The sequence below is a fragment of the Xyrauchen texanus genome, chromosome 27 (assembly GCF_025860055.1).
Source record: "Xyrauchen texanus isolate HMW12.3.18 chromosome 27, RBS_HiC_50CHRs, whole genome shotgun sequence".
Lineage (NCBI taxonomy): Eukaryota > Metazoa > Chordata > Actinopteri > Cypriniformes > Catostomidae > Xyrauchen > Xyrauchen texanus.
The window spans coordinates 40,677,292-40,693,801 of NC_068302.1; the positions used below are offsets into that span (position 1 = coordinate 40,677,292).

The 16,510-nt window shown below is 42.4% G+C and overlaps 1 protein-coding gene across 4 annotated transcripts in view; it reads right to left on the reverse strand.

Moving 5' to 3' along the window:
• LOC127620734 (semaphorin-6A-like) overlaps positions 1 to 15,810 on the reverse strand; it is a 103,443-nt gene extending 87,633 nt beyond the window's left edge. For 3 of the 4 annotated variants that reach the window (XM_052093940.1, XM_052093939.1, XM_052093938.1), the window contains exon 1: positions 15,590 to 15,809. The gene's annotated coding sequence lies outside the window, so the exon portion shown is untranslated. Of the gene's footprint in view, positions 1 to 15,589 lie in introns of all 4 variants that reach the window. The other variant, XM_052093937.1, reaches the window with a different exon arrangement.
• Between the last annotated feature and the right edge of the window lie 700 nt (positions 15,811 to 16,510).

A 16,510-nucleotide genomic window follows, 5' to 3' on the forward strand; every position in this document is an offset into this window, starting at 1 on the left:
TGATTCACTGGAAGATCTCTGCGTACGGTCAAGAGTATGTACTATATTTGATGTTAATAAAAGTGCGTTCTTTAGGGATGCATGTAAGGAGTGTACATTCTGGACATACTTCATCCGAACACGTGGGTATAGAGCGCAACATTGCCCGCCCCTTTTTCAGTCATTCATTTTTCCCTTTGACTTTGTGTGCCATGAACCAAACCAACCCGCTCTGAGGTGAATCACTACATCACAAGTGTTTGAGAAGTGGACATAAAGACAAAGATACAAGGCTGCGATTTATGTCATTCCATAAAAGACAATGTGAATAAATAAAACTATTGATTTTAGGTTGTTGATTTTACGTATAGAAACAATCAGGGTTGTGGACTCGAGTCAAACGGCTTGCGACTCTGACCTTATGCCTTCATGGTTGTGGGCGGCTGTGTCTCAGGTGGTTGAGCGGGTCGGCTGCTAATCTCAGGGTTGGCGGTTCGATTCCCGGCCCACATGACTCCACATGCCGAAGTGTCCTTGGGCAAGACACTGAACCCCAAGTTACTCCCAATGGCAGACTAGCACCTTACATGCAGCTCTGCCACCATTGGTGTGTGTGTGTGTGTGTGTGTGAATGAGTCCCGGTGTAAATCGCTTTGAATACCGCTAAGGTTAAAATAGCGCTATATAAATGCGTGGTGCTGTGAAACTGCGCTGTACGTGATAGCGACACCAAGTGTTCAGAATATGAATTTAATATAATTTCTTAACAGCAGGCCAAATGATGTTCTATTTCCAAAATAGAGCAGTCGACGGCCTGCAGTATGGCCACGCCAGTCTTAGAGGTTTCTCCAAATGTATAGACACAAATGAGTCATGTGTTACCATACAGTAAAAACACAATGAATGTGGCACAGCTCAGATCATTTGCTCTGCAGACAATTTGACAAAATCTGTTCTCAACTGGATCTCATTGCTGTGTTCAAGAGAGATCTCTTCCTCACAGGTGACAGTCTCACTCCAGTCTCACTTCAGTCTCACTCCAGTCTCACTTCAGTCTCACTATAGTCTCATTCCAGTCTCACTCCAGTCTCACTCCAGTCTCACTTCAGTCTCACTCCAGTCTCACTTCAGTCTCACTATAGTCTCATTCCAGTCTCACTCCAGTCTCACTCCAGTCTCACTCTCACTCCAGTCTCACTCCAGTCTCATTTCAGTATCACTCCAGTCTCACTCCAGTCTCATTTCAGTCTCACTCCAGTCTCACTCCAGTCTCACTCCAGTCTCACTCCAGTCTCACTCCAGTCTCACTCTCACTCCAGTCTCACTCCAGTCTCACTCCAGTCACACTCCAGTCTCACTCCAGTCTCACTTCAGTCTCACTCCAGTCTCATTTCAGTCTCACTCCAGTCTCATTTCAGTCTCACTCCAGTCTCACTTCAGTCTCACTCCAGTCTCACTCCAGTCTCACTTCAGTCTCACTCCAGTCTCACTCCAGTCTCACTCTCACTCCAGTCTCACTCCAGTCTCATTCCAGTCTCACTTCAGTCTCACTCCAGTCTCACTCTCACTCCAGTCTCACTCCAGTCTCACTCTCACTCCAGTCTCACTCCAGTCTCACTCCAGTCTCATTCCAGTCTTACTTCAGTCTCACTCCAGTTTCACTCTCACTCCAGTCTCACTCCAGTCTCACTCTCACTCCAGTCTCACTCTAGTTTCACTCTCACTCCAGTCTCACTCCAGTCTCACTCCAGTTTCACTCTCACTCCAGTCTCACTCCAGTCTCACTCTCACTCCAGTCTCACTCCAGTTTCACTCTCACTCCAGTCTCACTCCAGTCTAACTCTCACTCCAGTCTCACTCCAGTCTCACTCCAGTTTCACTCCAGTCTCATTTCAGTCTCACTCCAGTCTCACTCCAGTCTCACTCCAGTCTCAATCTCACTCCAGTCTCACTCCAGTCTCACTCCAGTTTCACTCTCACTCCAGTCTCACTCCAGTCTCACTCTCACTCCAGTTTCACTCTCACTCCAGTCTCACTCCAGTCTAACTCTCACTCCAGTCTCACTCCAGTTTCACTCCAGTCTCACTTCAGTCTCACTCCAGTCTCACTCCAGTCTCACTCCAGTCTCAATCTCACTCCAGTCTCACTCCAGTCTCACTCCAGTTTCACTCTCACTCCAGTCTCACTCCAGTCTCACTCTCACTCCAGTCTCACTCCAGTTTCACTCTCACTCCAGTCTCACTCCAGTCTCACTCTCACTCCAGTTTCACTCCAGTCTCATTTCAGTCTCACTCCAGTCTCAGTCTCACTCCAGTCTCACTCCAGTCTCACTCCAGTCTCATTTCAGTCTCACTCCAGTCTCACTCCAGTCTCACTCTCACTCCAGTCTCACTCCAGTCTCATTCCAGTCTCACTTCAGTCTCACTCCAGTCTCACTCTCACTCCAGTCTCACTCCAGTTTCACTCTCACTCCAGTCTCACTCCAGTCTCACTCCAGTCTCACTACAGTTTCACTCTCACTCCAGTCTCAGTCCAGTCTCACTCTCACTCCAGTCTCACTCCAGTTTCACTCTCACTCCAGTCTCACTCCAGTCTCACTCTCACTCCAGTCTCACTCCAGTCTCACTCCAGTTTCACTCTCACTCCAGTCTCACTCCAGTCTCACTCTCACTCCAGTCTCACTCCAGTCTCACTCCAGTCTCACTCTCACTCCAGTCTCACTCCAGTCTCATTTCGTTCATCCAGTATCTGTAAAATGAGCTGTTGTTTTATTGAACTAAAATGACTTTATATGTTCAGATAAAAGATTTGTGGTTTAATGCTAATATGGGAAACATGTCTAATGACAAGTGGACGAATTAAAACAATCTTAAAACCACAAACTCGGGGCCTTCTGTGAACCTGCAGTGATCTTCTGTCTCCATCTGCACACACACATGATGGTTGAGTAACGCTGTGAGCACACGGATGAATGAACGCTTTGTGTCGCTCACATTCCAAAGACACGGCTCGTCTTATCTGCTCTGGCCGATGAATCGCTGTTTGTTTTATTTGCCTTCCCTTATTTAAACACGCAGACGTGGCGTGGACAAGCTCCGGTGGGCTGATCAAAGACAGCTGCGGGAAACGCAGCGACACCCGCAGCAACATATGTAGGTCAGTTGTTGCTGCACATGTGGATAATGTTGCAGTAACCTCAAATTAGCTCTTAACGGAGCAAGACAGACGACTCGCTATTTGCTGATGATTGTGTTTCTCTTATCAGGACACAGCTGAAATGATGATGCAGACGCTTGTCTGACCCTATCTCAATTTAAACAGCTGACTGTGACACATTAACTACCAACTATGAAACACTAATGCAGTTAGAGGCTGGATTTAGCAGCACATTTATACTGAAGCTGCCAAAACTACACCATGCTTTAAAAAGCCTTTAAATCAGAAGCCAGCGTGAGCACCTTTAGCAAAAAAACTAAGATTATTATGAGGTCAAAATGAGCACAGAGATTGTTTTGTAAGACTGCCGCACATGTGAAACAGATTTCTGGTCTGGCGCAGGAAGGAAACCCCTGTGAGAGGTGATGAGAAGCGTTTGTGTGTGGATTGTGACGGACAGGCCCGCGCGGAACACTGGGAGCTTTGTGGTGGTGTTTATATTCGCCTCCACACAACGCCACATGGCTGCAATTTGTGCAATTTGTTCATTACATATGGAATAAATGTACATAAAGAAGCATTATTGTGCAACTTCCAAAATCACTCCTAGCTGACCGCCGCTGTGGTGTTTACTCAAGATCTTTACACGGCAGGAAAAGCTTTATCACTAAACTAACAAATATAACAACACACACGCAAACAAATCACCGCGATTACATGAGATGAGACTCTCGAGACGAGTGCCCATAATCCAGAGATAAAACCATTAGAGATGAACATCACAGGTCTGCCAGAGACGTTACTCTTACTATAAATAACAAAGTCTTCAATTATTCATAAATAATATTGTATATGTTTACAAACGTTTACAATGATGAACAGAAACAACAATGTTGTTGTCCTAACTTTGTAAGCATGTAATTCTGGTTCTGTTCAGCTGATCTTGCTTCAAATAGTTTTATTTTATTCCACTGGATGGCAGGAAGTACTCGAAGAAAAGAAAAATCCTCTCTCACCTTCAGTCCCAGTATACAGATCAGAACTGTAGGGGGCGCTCTAACACATTTACCCCTCACAGATGTGAACTCTAGGGGGCGCGCTAACACATTTTACCCCTCACAGATGTGAACTGTAGGGGGCGCTCTAACACATTTTACCCCTCACAGATGTGAACTGTAGGGGGCGCTCTAACACATTATACCCCTCACAGATGTGAACTGTAGGGGGCTCTAACACATTATACCCCTCACAGATGTGAACTGTAGGGGGCTCTAACACATTTTACCCCTCACAGATGTGAACTGTAGGGGCGCTCTAACACATTATACCCCTCACAGATGTGAACTGTAGGGGGCTCTAACACATTATACCCCTCACAGATGTGAACTGTAGGGGGCTCTAACACATTTTACCCCTCACAGATGTGAACTGTAGGGGGCTCTAACACATTATACCCCTCACAGATGTGAACTGTAGGGGCGCTCTAACACATTTTACCCCTCACAGATGTGAACTGTAGGGGGCTCTAACACATTTTACCCCTCACAGATGTGAACTGTAGGGGCTCTAACACATTATACCCCTCACAGATGTGAACTGTAGGGGGCGCTCTAACACATTATACCCCTCACAGATGTGAACTGTAGGGGGCACTCTAACACAGTTTACCCCTCACAAATGTGAACTGTAGGGGGCGCTCTAACACATTTACCCCTCACAGATGTGAACTGTAGGGGGTGCTCTAACACATTTTACCCCTCACAGATGAGCTCGTCCATAGACATTCAGTCTAATGTTCAGTTCAAGCAACACCCTCATTATTTCATTGAATATCTCAGCCTCTGACTGGACTACAAGCTCAATCTAGGTGTCATTAGAAAGATGAGATCCTCCCCTTTGTGATGATATACAACATTTTATGATCAGTAGTCGAATACATATATTTCTGATGATTTTTTTTAGCATGCTATTCCTTCTGGACTGCATATTTTGGTCTGACTTCTAAGATATAACAGACTATTCACACAATCAAGCTCACAGACAAGTAAACAATGGCTCATGTTTTAGAAACCTGTCTAATGCAAAACTTTAAAAGCAGATATAAAGTTTCTAACTATTTGGGGCTTACAGCAGCAGTGATTGGCGCATAAATGAGACGTTTGTATTTGATGACTTACAGAAATCATATTTCACTTTGTGATTCTTTTGTAAATCTTTCGATCTGTTGTATTAAGGCAACAAAATACACTATACAGTCACATTCCTGAGAATGAGAGCTTTCATTTGATATATGACTTGCCCATGTATGTGCTATGTGAAAGACATTCATTTTAATTATTTTACCACATGACCTCTAGGTGGCGCTTTTTTGCGACGTGGAAGTTTTAAGGCCGTATTTTGTTATTTTAAGTTACCTAAATGGTTCAAATAACACCACATCTGCCTGGCTAATGTATACGGGGACTTGAGCATTTTAAGCATAAACTTTTTGCGTGATATAGCGCCACCTCTTGGAGCTGCCGGCAGGTCCACAGACTTCAATTAGAGTACACCAATAAAAGTCATTTTCAAAAGTCAAATCAGGTAGAAATAACTCATTAAGGTGAAATCTGCACCATTATATTGACAAATGTAGTTAAAAGCACTGAATCTTCTCTGTATGTGAAAGTCTGAATGAATTCAGTTCTGCTTGAAACAGCTTCTAGACTCGTGATGATGATGATTTATTCATTTCTAAGCCCTCACGGAAACTCCTGCTCTTCTGAGATGATCTCACGAACTTCAAAGACTCTTGAGATGTTTCAAACCACCATGCAAATAGACCATTTCAGTGTTTGAAGTTCAGAAGTGTCGTTTATCCACAGCAGGTCAAAGAGACACCATTAATCATGTGACCGATTTCAGCCTAAAAGCTCAGAGGATGCCAGACGTCTCCATTCGGAGTGGAGCACATGAGAGACGCAGGAGAATATCTCATAATTACAGCCGCCGTCTCACTAAAAATAACCAATAGAGGAAAAGCACAAGATGTGAGATACTGACAGCCTGAAATTACACATGAGCCACGAAATAAAAGCCAGCAAGTCAAAAAAAGACATGAATGCACTTACTGTACTGAATGTACAAAAGAACAACAACATTAAACATTAAACAAAGACTTGTCCAGTAAAGTTCAGTCCATGTTAAAATGATCCACATTCTGAACTTCTGAACCACAAATAAACTCTTACAGTTGAATCAGACACACGTCTGGTGTGATTCTACATCAGACACAAAACTACATTTCACCAAATCATCCAGAAACTATCGGCTGATCACACTGATGAAACCAGATTTCGACATTTTCTGAAGAAAATATGAGTGGTGATTGCATGTGTTTTAAAAATGTTGCTATGTGGTTGTTAGGGTGTTGTTGGTGGTTGCTAGGTCTATGCAGTTGCTAAGGTGTTGTGAGTGTTTTTAAACATGTTGCTGTGTGGTTGCCAGTGTGTTGTGGGTAGTTGCCAGGGCTATGCGGTTGCTAAGGTGTTGTGAGTGATTTTAAACATGTTGCTGTGTGGTTGCCAGTTTGTTGTGGGTGGTTGCCAGGGCTATGTGGTTGCTAAGGTGTTGTGAGTTATTTTAAACATGTTGCTGTGTGGTTGTTAGTGTGTTGTGGGTGGTTGCCAGGGCTATGTGGTTGCTAAGGTGTTGTGAGTTATTTTAAACATGTTGCTGTGTGGTTGTTAGTGTGTTGTGGGTGGTTGCTAGGACTATAAGGTTGCTAAGGTGTTGTGAGTGGTTTTAAACACGTTGCTGTGTGGTTGCCAGTGTGTTGTGGGTAGTTGCCAGGGCTATGTGGTTGCTAAGGTGTTGTGAGTTATTTTAAACATGTTGCTGTGCGGTTGCTAGGGTGTTGTTGGAGGTTGCTAGGGCTATGCAGTTGCTAAGGTTTTGAGTGTTTTTAAACATGTTGCTGTGTGGTTGCTAGTGTGTTGTGGGTGGTTGTTAGGGCTATGTTGCTAAGGTATTCTAAGTGTTTTTAGAATGTACCTGTGTGGCTGCTAGGGAGCTCTGGGTGTTTGTTAGGGTGTTTTGGTGGTTGCTAGGGCTATACGGTTGCTAACGTGTTTTGAGTGATTTTAGCATGTTGCTATGAGGTTGCTAGGGAGTTTTGGATGGTTGCTAGGGCTATGTGGTTTTTAAATTGTTCTGAGTGTTTTGTAGCATGTATTCTACGGAGTTCTGTGTGGTTGTTAGGGAATTGCTATGTGGTTGCTAGGGTTTTGTGGGTGGTTGCTAAAGATATATGGTGTTGCTTAGGTCTTATGACTGTTTTAGCATGTTAATATGTTGTTACTATGGAGTTCTGGGTGTTTTTGAGTTAATTGCTGTGTGGTTGCTAGAGTGTTGTGGGTGATTACTAGGGCTATGTTGTTTCTAAGGTGTTCTGAGTGTTTGTGGCATGTTGCTTTGTGGTTGCTATGGTGGTTTCTAGGTGGTTGGTACTGGCTCTCATTAAAAGAGGCCACTCTGTGGTCTCTATGATATTCTGGTCGTAGGTTTATTTGTTTAAATACAGGATATTGTATGTGGTATTGTAACGTACTTCGATGGAAAGGAGGAGGTGAGAAATGGCTTAATAATATAAATAATAGTTTAATATAAAACTGAAACAAAAGACAAATACACACATGATGGACATGTCTGTAAACTATCTCTCTCTCTGCCTTTATCCCTCTCGGAGGCTTGATTAGCCTGATATTGGACCGGGTGTGTATAATCACAACCTGGCCCCACCCTCCGCCCTGCCACAGGTATATTTGAGTAGACTTTATATTTTGGAATTATACTTTTTTCTGTGTCTGTTGTTGTAATATTACAAAATATAAGATCCTGCGGAGCAATTACCAGTTTTCTCCAGTCTCTGTGATATTCTGACTGGAGTCCCTCCTTCAGTGTAAGTCTATGGGGATTGTTCAGGTGAAAATAGTAAGTGCGATCTGTTAGTAAAGTAAGAGCACATCTCTCCTCAATAACACACATGATTTGAGGGATCATTCATGTCTGGAACACTAAAGGGCCATTTAAGCGTCCCGCAGCCCCTCTCACACACACACACACACACACACACACACACATAGTGTTACAGGCTGAAACTATGGCAACGGAATAAGAAAGCAGTCGCCATGATTAATAGATGAGAGAGGCGGTGCTAACGCCAGGCCAGGGGACGAGAGACATGCACTGTCTCACTCTCTCTCCATTGCATGTGGAAACCTCGCCTCTGCACACACACTCGACAGAATGTCACCACAAACTCTCCCAGAACCTGTGAGAAAACACACACACACAAGCTTTCACAGCTCCAGTGAAGAACATGACAGTCACACACACACACACACACACACACACACACACACACACACACACACACACACACACACACACACACAGTTGTGTTTCCATGTTTTATGAGGACTTTCCATAGACATAATGGTTTTTATACTGTACAAACTTTATATTCTATCCCCTAAACCTAACACAACCCCTAAACCTAACCCTCACAGAAAACTTTCTGCATTTTTACATTTTAAATAAAACATTTTTTAGTATGATTTTTAAGCGATTTTAATTATGGGGACACTAGAAATGTCCTCAGAAACCACATTTATAGCATAATACCCTTGTAATTACCAGTTTATAACCTAAAAAATTCACACTCACACACACACACACACACACACACACAACACACACACTCACACACACACACACACACACACACACACAAAATATTAATCGTTTGAAAGTTTAAATCTCGACTTTCCAATGCATGTAGAGATTATGACCAAAACTGAAGAAGTGCTTTTAAATCTGCAGATTAATCAGAAGTTTTACATTTTGATCATTTATTAAATTAATTAAAAAAACTGCACATCATATTGCAGTCAGTAAAAACATCAAATATTCATGTGTCATATGTTGTTGGAAAGATCTCAAAGAGTAAAATACAGCCAGACTATTTGTTTTACTCACAGATTAAAATATAGCGAGGAACAGCTAAATATATGTACTTGACTATTATGTTGGAGTTGCTTATATGCCGCGTTTTCCCTTATAACTTCATTAAAGATAAACAGAACATAAAATATGACATATGATTATTTAGAGTCAGTGATTATCTTTCAATCGAGTCCACACACAAGATAATCAGATGTATAGATCATTAGATAATCCACATGAAGCACAATGTTACATATGACCACCAGGAGATGGCGCCAAATACACGACACAGACTCAATGATGACTCAAATGACACAGAATGAAACTCATCCTGTGAAATCTCATGACTAAAATCATGTCTGCATGCTATGCAAACCTTTAGTCATTGTTGTGTTTGCATGTGTAATTAGTTCTTATGTACAATTATTATCTTTTATTTGTTTGGAGATGTTTTTGGACACTATGATCACATTATATTTGTAATGTTGGAACTTTTGATCACTTTCTCGTATCAACACAAAGTTCTCAGATACAGTCGACATGATTGGGAACAAAACAAAAGCAGTTTTTGGAGCCACCTTATTTACATCCAGAGATATACAATGTCAAATCAGAAAAATAATTTGGTTAACTTTTATAAGCCTTTAATTTTGGGTACGCCACTGAAACAGGAAATCTTTAAAAACACTTTCAGAACTTAAAGGGTTAACATTATTTACAATAAAATAAGTGCATCAACTGCATGGCTTGTTATTTATGTCAGCGTCACATCCAAAACAAGCTGAGGCTGTTTTCCTGGATTACTTTATTACTATTTTATATGTCAGTAAATGAAGACGATGAACTTCACATCGACTGTTCTTCAACTTTTAAAGGTGTTTGACACACGCGAGCAACAAACATGTCTGTGATGAGTTCATCTCTGCAAGAAACACCTGTTATAGAACATTTATACACAACAGGAATACACCTGTTATAGAACATTTATACACAACAGGAATACAGCTGTAATAGACACTTTTACTGTTTATGCATCAGAATGAAACCATTAATAAATACAAATATGAAACTGACAGAAGATCTTCAAATAATGTTCAAAACATTTTAATGAGATTTGAAGTTTCATTCACAGTATTTAAATGTTTCAATTACCAACTAGCGTGCCTCCATTCTCTCAGTCTGCTTATAAATGAAACATGATTTAGTGAATTATAGATGAGGAATATCGACAGCAGTTGTATGCCTGTGATTTGTGCTGTGCTGCTTTAACATAATTGAGTGCATTTCATTGGCTGTCATCAATAATTCAGGCTGAGCGCATCTGTGTGGCCTTCCCTGAGAGAATCTACATCCACACTTGATGCTCGCTGGTGTGACAAACATCCATCAGTCACGCTCAATTCAACTCTCATTGCCTTCCAAAGCCCTGAAATACAGCGCTTAAGGACACCTTTCTGCACATTTATCTAACTTTTATTGGCATCTTGTTACGTTCATTTTTAAATACAAATTGTATTAGAATCAGAATCAGAATCAGAATCAGCTTTATTGCCAAGTATGCTTACACATACAAGGAATTTGTCTAGGTGACAGGAGCTTCCAGTCAACAACAATACAAACAATACCAAAAAAAACAGCAGCAAGGCATAGGTAATTAAAAACAAAAAAGAACACAAAATAAATAATTATACATATACGTACATACACTCACCTTCATACATACCCACATACACACACGTAGTGCAAATCTAATACAATCTGTATATAAAGAACAAAAAACAGTATATTATGTACAGAGCAATGTAAGTAATGGCAGAAGTGGATAAGTTGGATAATATAATTTAAATTAAAATTAAACTGTGTATTGCACATAATTATTGCTCAATGGGGGTAATTTAACTGTTCATTAGATGGATGGCCTGAGGGAAAAAACTGTTCCTGTGTCTGACGGTTCTGGTGCTCAGTGCTCTGAAGCCGGCCAGAAGGCAACAGTTCAAAAAGGTAGTGGGCAGGGTGAGTGGGGTCCAGAGTGATTTTACCAGCCTTTTTCCTCACTCTGGAAGTGTATAGTTCTTGAAGGGAGGGCAGGGGGCAACCAATAATCCTCTCAGCAGACCGAACTGTCCTTTGTAGTCTTCTGATGTCTAATTTCGTGGCTGCACCAAACCAGACAGTTACTGAAGTGCAGAGGACAGACTCAATGACCGCTGAATAGAACTGTTTCAGCAGCACTGGTGGCAGGTTGAATTTCCTCAGTTGGCTAAGGAAGTACAACCTCTGCTGGGCCTTTTTCACAATGGAGTCGATGTGTATCTCCCACTTCAGGTCCTGTGAGATGGTAGTGCCCAGGAACCTGAATGACTCCACTGCTGACACAGTGCTGTTTAGAATGGTGAGGGGGACAATGTTGGGGTGTTCCTCCTAAAGTCCACAATCATCTCCACTGTTTTGAGCGTGTTCAGCTCCAGGTTGTTTTGACTGCACCAGACAGCCAGCCGCTCAACCTCCTTTCTATACGCAGACTCATCATCATCTCGGATGAGGCCGATGACAGTGGTGTCGCCTGCAAACTTCAGGAGCTTGACAGAGTGGTCCTTGGTGGTGCAGTCATTGGTGTACAGGGAGAAGAGTAGTGGGGAGAGCACACATCCCTGGGGGCACCAGTGCTGATGGTACAGGTGGTGGAAGTGAATTTTCCTGCCTCACAAGCTGCTGCCTGTCCGGCCAGAAAGCTGGTAATCCACTGACAGGTAGAGGTGGGAACAGGGAGTTGGTTTAACTTAGTCCGAGTATATCTGGTATGATTGTGTTGAAAGCCGAGCTGAAGTCCACAAAAGGATCCTTGCGTATGTCCCCGGTCTGTCCAGATGTTGCAGGATATGATGCAAACCCATGTTGACTGCATCATCCACAGACCTGTTTGCTCGATAAGCAAATTGAAGGGGGTCCAGAAAGGGTCCAGTGATGTCCTTCAGGTGGGCCAACACCAGTCTCTCAAATGACTTCATGACCACAGATGTCAGGGCGACAGGTCTGTAGTCATTAAGTCCTGTGATTTTTGGTTTCTTAGGGACGGGGATAATGACTGAGCGTTTGAAGCAGCATGGGACTTCACATTGCTCCAGTGATCTATTGAAGATCTGAGTGAAGATGGGGGCCAGTTGGTTAGCACAGGAACGAAGGCAAGCTGGTGAGATGCCATCTGGTCCTGGAGCCTTATTGGAGTATTATTTTTATTCTAACCGTTACAAACAAACTGTGTCTCGTCCGTTAATTCAAAATAGCTTGTTAATACAATTTCTTAAAGTGAAGAATGTTCTAGCGCCTGCCCTTAAAATGCAATCAACATCAAATCATATTTTATGCAGTAACATGTATAATTAGGACTCTATCAGACAAGCAGAAGAATTCTTCATGAGGGCATTTTCTGCCCCTACGTTTTGAATTTATGGGGCATTTTTGGTGGCATTTTTGCCCCGAGCCCACCTTCGTTTCTGAGCCGGACTGTATATCATATTCTTAATAGATAAAAGTGTTCATTGTCTTTTCTGTTATTATTATTATCATCTTTAATGCACTATACAATACATGTGTTGTTTTCTGCTGAAAATGAACTTGACAGTTTGAAACGCCACAAATCAGGGCAATTATTTTGGTAAAGGGGGCACATCGGGCTGTAAGCAGTGCATAGGGGGCACATCGGGCTGTAAGCAGTGCATAGGGGGCACATCGGGCTGTAAGCAGTGCATAGGGGGCACATCGGGCTGTAAGCAGTGCATAGGGGGCACATCGGGCTGTAAGCAGTGCATAGGGGGCACATCGGGTGGTAAGCAGTGCATAGGGGCACATCGGGCTGTAAGCAGTGCATAGGGGCACATCGGGCTGTAAGCAGTGCATAGGGGGCACATCGGGCTGTAAGCAGTGCATAGGGGGCACATCGGGCTGTAAGCAGTGCATAGGGGCACATCGGGCTGTAAGCAGTGCATAGGGGGCACATCAGGCTGTAAGCAGTGCATAGGGGCACATCGGGCTGTAAGCAGTGCATAGGGGGCACATCAGGCTGTAAGCAGTGCATAGGGGCACATCGGGCTGTAAGCAGTGCATAGGGGCACATCAGGCTGTAAGCAGTGCATAGGGGGCACATCGGGCTGTAAGCAGTGCATAGGGGGCACATCAGGCTGTAAGCAGTGCATAGGGGCACATCGGGCTGTAAGCAGTTCATAGGGGGCACATCAGGCTGTAAGCAGTGCATAGGGGGCACATCGGGCTGTAAGCAGTGCATAGGGGGCACATCAGGCTGTAAGCAGTGCATAGGGGCACATCGGGCTGTAAGCAGTTCATAGGGGGCACATCAGGCTGTAAGCAGTGCATAGGGGCACATCGGGCTGTAAGCAGTGCATAGGGGCCACATCGGGCTGTAAGCAGTGCATAGGGGGCACATCGGGCTGTAAACATTGTACTCCTTTTGAGATACAACCACATTGATTTGGTTTTTGTATCTTTTAAGCCCAGAAATAGTTTTCTGAAGTGTATCTGTGACGGGACTATTCTGCTATTGTATTCTGTATTGCTCTACAAAGGGAGAGACTCAATAAAGGCTGAGCAATACATTTATTTTACCATCTCTACTTCTCTATTAATTTATCTTTAATTTAATCACTGAGAAGGTTTACCTGCAAAGTAGCAGCAAACATCACAAGCAGCCTCAAGAATGGACACAGAGACGTCGTATAACACTTTTCCTTGAGCAGAATATTGCACTACAGATCGCTGAGTTTGTTCAAAGGGGAAAGCGAGAGACAGTAATAGCGCACTGGTGTGCACGGTTGCCAGATTGCACAATATAAGTATAACATTAGGTGGAATATTTCCAATTTGCACAAGTATAAATCTCAAACTGGGGTTTTGTCTCTTATCTGGCAACCCTGAGCACGTTATACGCTTGTGGAGACGTGTGACGTCCCAATGCAAGTTAACCGAAATATCCAATGAAAAATAAAAACGCTTTTACGATAAACGAGCCACGGGCCACATTAAACCATGTGGAGGGCCTGATCTGGCCCGCGGGCCGTCTGCTATAGAGTTTAGTCTTAAACATGAATGTAGAAGAGGCGGCATGGGTGGGACGTGTCCTTAGCACTTGTTACCTTGGCCAGTTTTGTCCCCATAATTTTTTTAATTAACTTCTTGAGCATTAAAAATGATTTAAAACGATCTGAGCATAACCTAATTAATATTCATAAGTTTTGAATAAGAACTTCAATAAATGTGATTATGTGACTGCAAGTGAAACCAGAAACCTGCTGATGTATGCGTTAAATTGACACAATTATGAATCAATATGGCAGAGATGGACGTGTCGTGTTGTTACGGAGTGATCGAACACTTTAACAACATTGTAACACGTTTCTGATGACACATGTATAGAAACGCAGCTGCTGTAGAGACAGGGGTGTGTAAAGTGTGTGTTGCACGGAAGAAAGCATATAAACAGTTACTGAAGATGTTCGGCGTTTATAGCAGAAAGACTCTGTTCAATGAAACACCTGCAACACAAAGCTGTGCTGATAGTCGAGGAATGTTGTAACACAAACACACAATGAGATGAACAAACACTGATTTATTCGGCTGCTCTCGTGACAATAACAGATGCTGTTTTATTGTTACACACATCTGAACAAGTCTGTCTGATTCCCTTCATTCAGGAACAGGCCGACGGCTGACACTGACACACCCTTCACGACCCCTGGGGTCAAACAACCAACCGCCCTCCAGAAAACCTTTAGAAAACCTCCAGAAAACCTTCAGAAAACCTCCAGAAAACCTTTAGAAAACCTCCAGAAAACCTTCAGAAAACCTCCAGAAAACCTTCAGATACACATTTCTATGAACACATTCACGAAGCATCAACTAATATTAGCGAACACAATACGTAACTGTCACTTACAAACACTGAAGATGCTTCAGGGGAGCTCCAGTTCATGGAATAGAATTGAATAGAATTGACATCCAGATCTATGTCAGAAAAAAACAGACCAACTTCATGGTCCAGGAGCGCATCTAAATCACATCTTTATAAGAGTATAATAACAATATATGAGTGTTTATACTTTAAACTAACTGAGTAATGACCTTTAATTCTATTAACTGGAACAGAGCGTATTATAATACACACACTTATATTTCATATGATCATATTTAACGATTTTATTTGTTGATCACTTCATAAATGAGTTTATAGTCATACACTTGACACGTACTAAAACAAATGCTGTAGAAGTTTAGCGGAGTGACGTCATAAAGACCCCGCGCGTTTAATTGCGACAAAGTAACGAGAGAATACTGTAATAATACTGTAATAATACTGTAATAATACTGTAATAAACAAACATGCACATGGGAGTGTAGGAGCCCGATTCCTCTTCTTATTCCTCTATATGACAGAAGCGCGTGTGTTCAGATCACATACCGTGTTTGACAGCGTCTTCACACCGATAAATCCATCAGAACGCCCGATCACATCCGATCACATCCGATCACTGATCGATCAGTCCGCGAGAATATGAAAGAAAGAAGAAAACGAACAATGAAGGAGCATTCACACACGAGCGGCTGTTCATCCTATTAGAGCTGGAGCTTTAGTGAGCTCAGTGCGCGCAGCTGTCACACACACACACACACCGACACACACACTCACACACACACACACACTCACACACACATACACACACACTCATAGTCAGGGAGGAGCCACGGACCTCCGCGAGCTTTTGTTTCATCACAGAGCTGCTGTCACCCGCTCATCTCACTGACATTCACACACACATACTTATAGAAACACACACACACACACACACACACACACACACACACACACACACACACACACACACACACACACACTCACACACATATACACACACACACACACACTGACTGTGCTCGTGTGTTTTACTTCACAATTAACGCAACACAAAGCAAGTGCACTTTCTCACAATAGAACAAACGGTTCACATGAATCATGCCATTTATATCCAGAGGTAGTTTGTTCTGTTCTATTCTGTTCTTTTCTGTTCTATTCTATTTTGTTCTGTTCTGTTATATTCTATTGTGTTCTAATCTATTGTGTTCTAATCTGTTCTATTCTATTCTAATCTTTTATATTTTGTTCTATTCTATTCTGTTCTATTTTATTCTATTCGGTTCTATTCTGTTCTAATGTGTTCTGTTCTATTCTGTTCTATTCTGTTCTAATATATTCTATTCTGTTCTGTTCTAATGTGTTCTGTTCTATTCTGTTCTATTCTGTTCTAATATATTCTATTCTATTCCAATATATTCTATTCTGTTCTATTCTGTTCTGTTCTAATGTGTTCTGTTCTATTCTGTT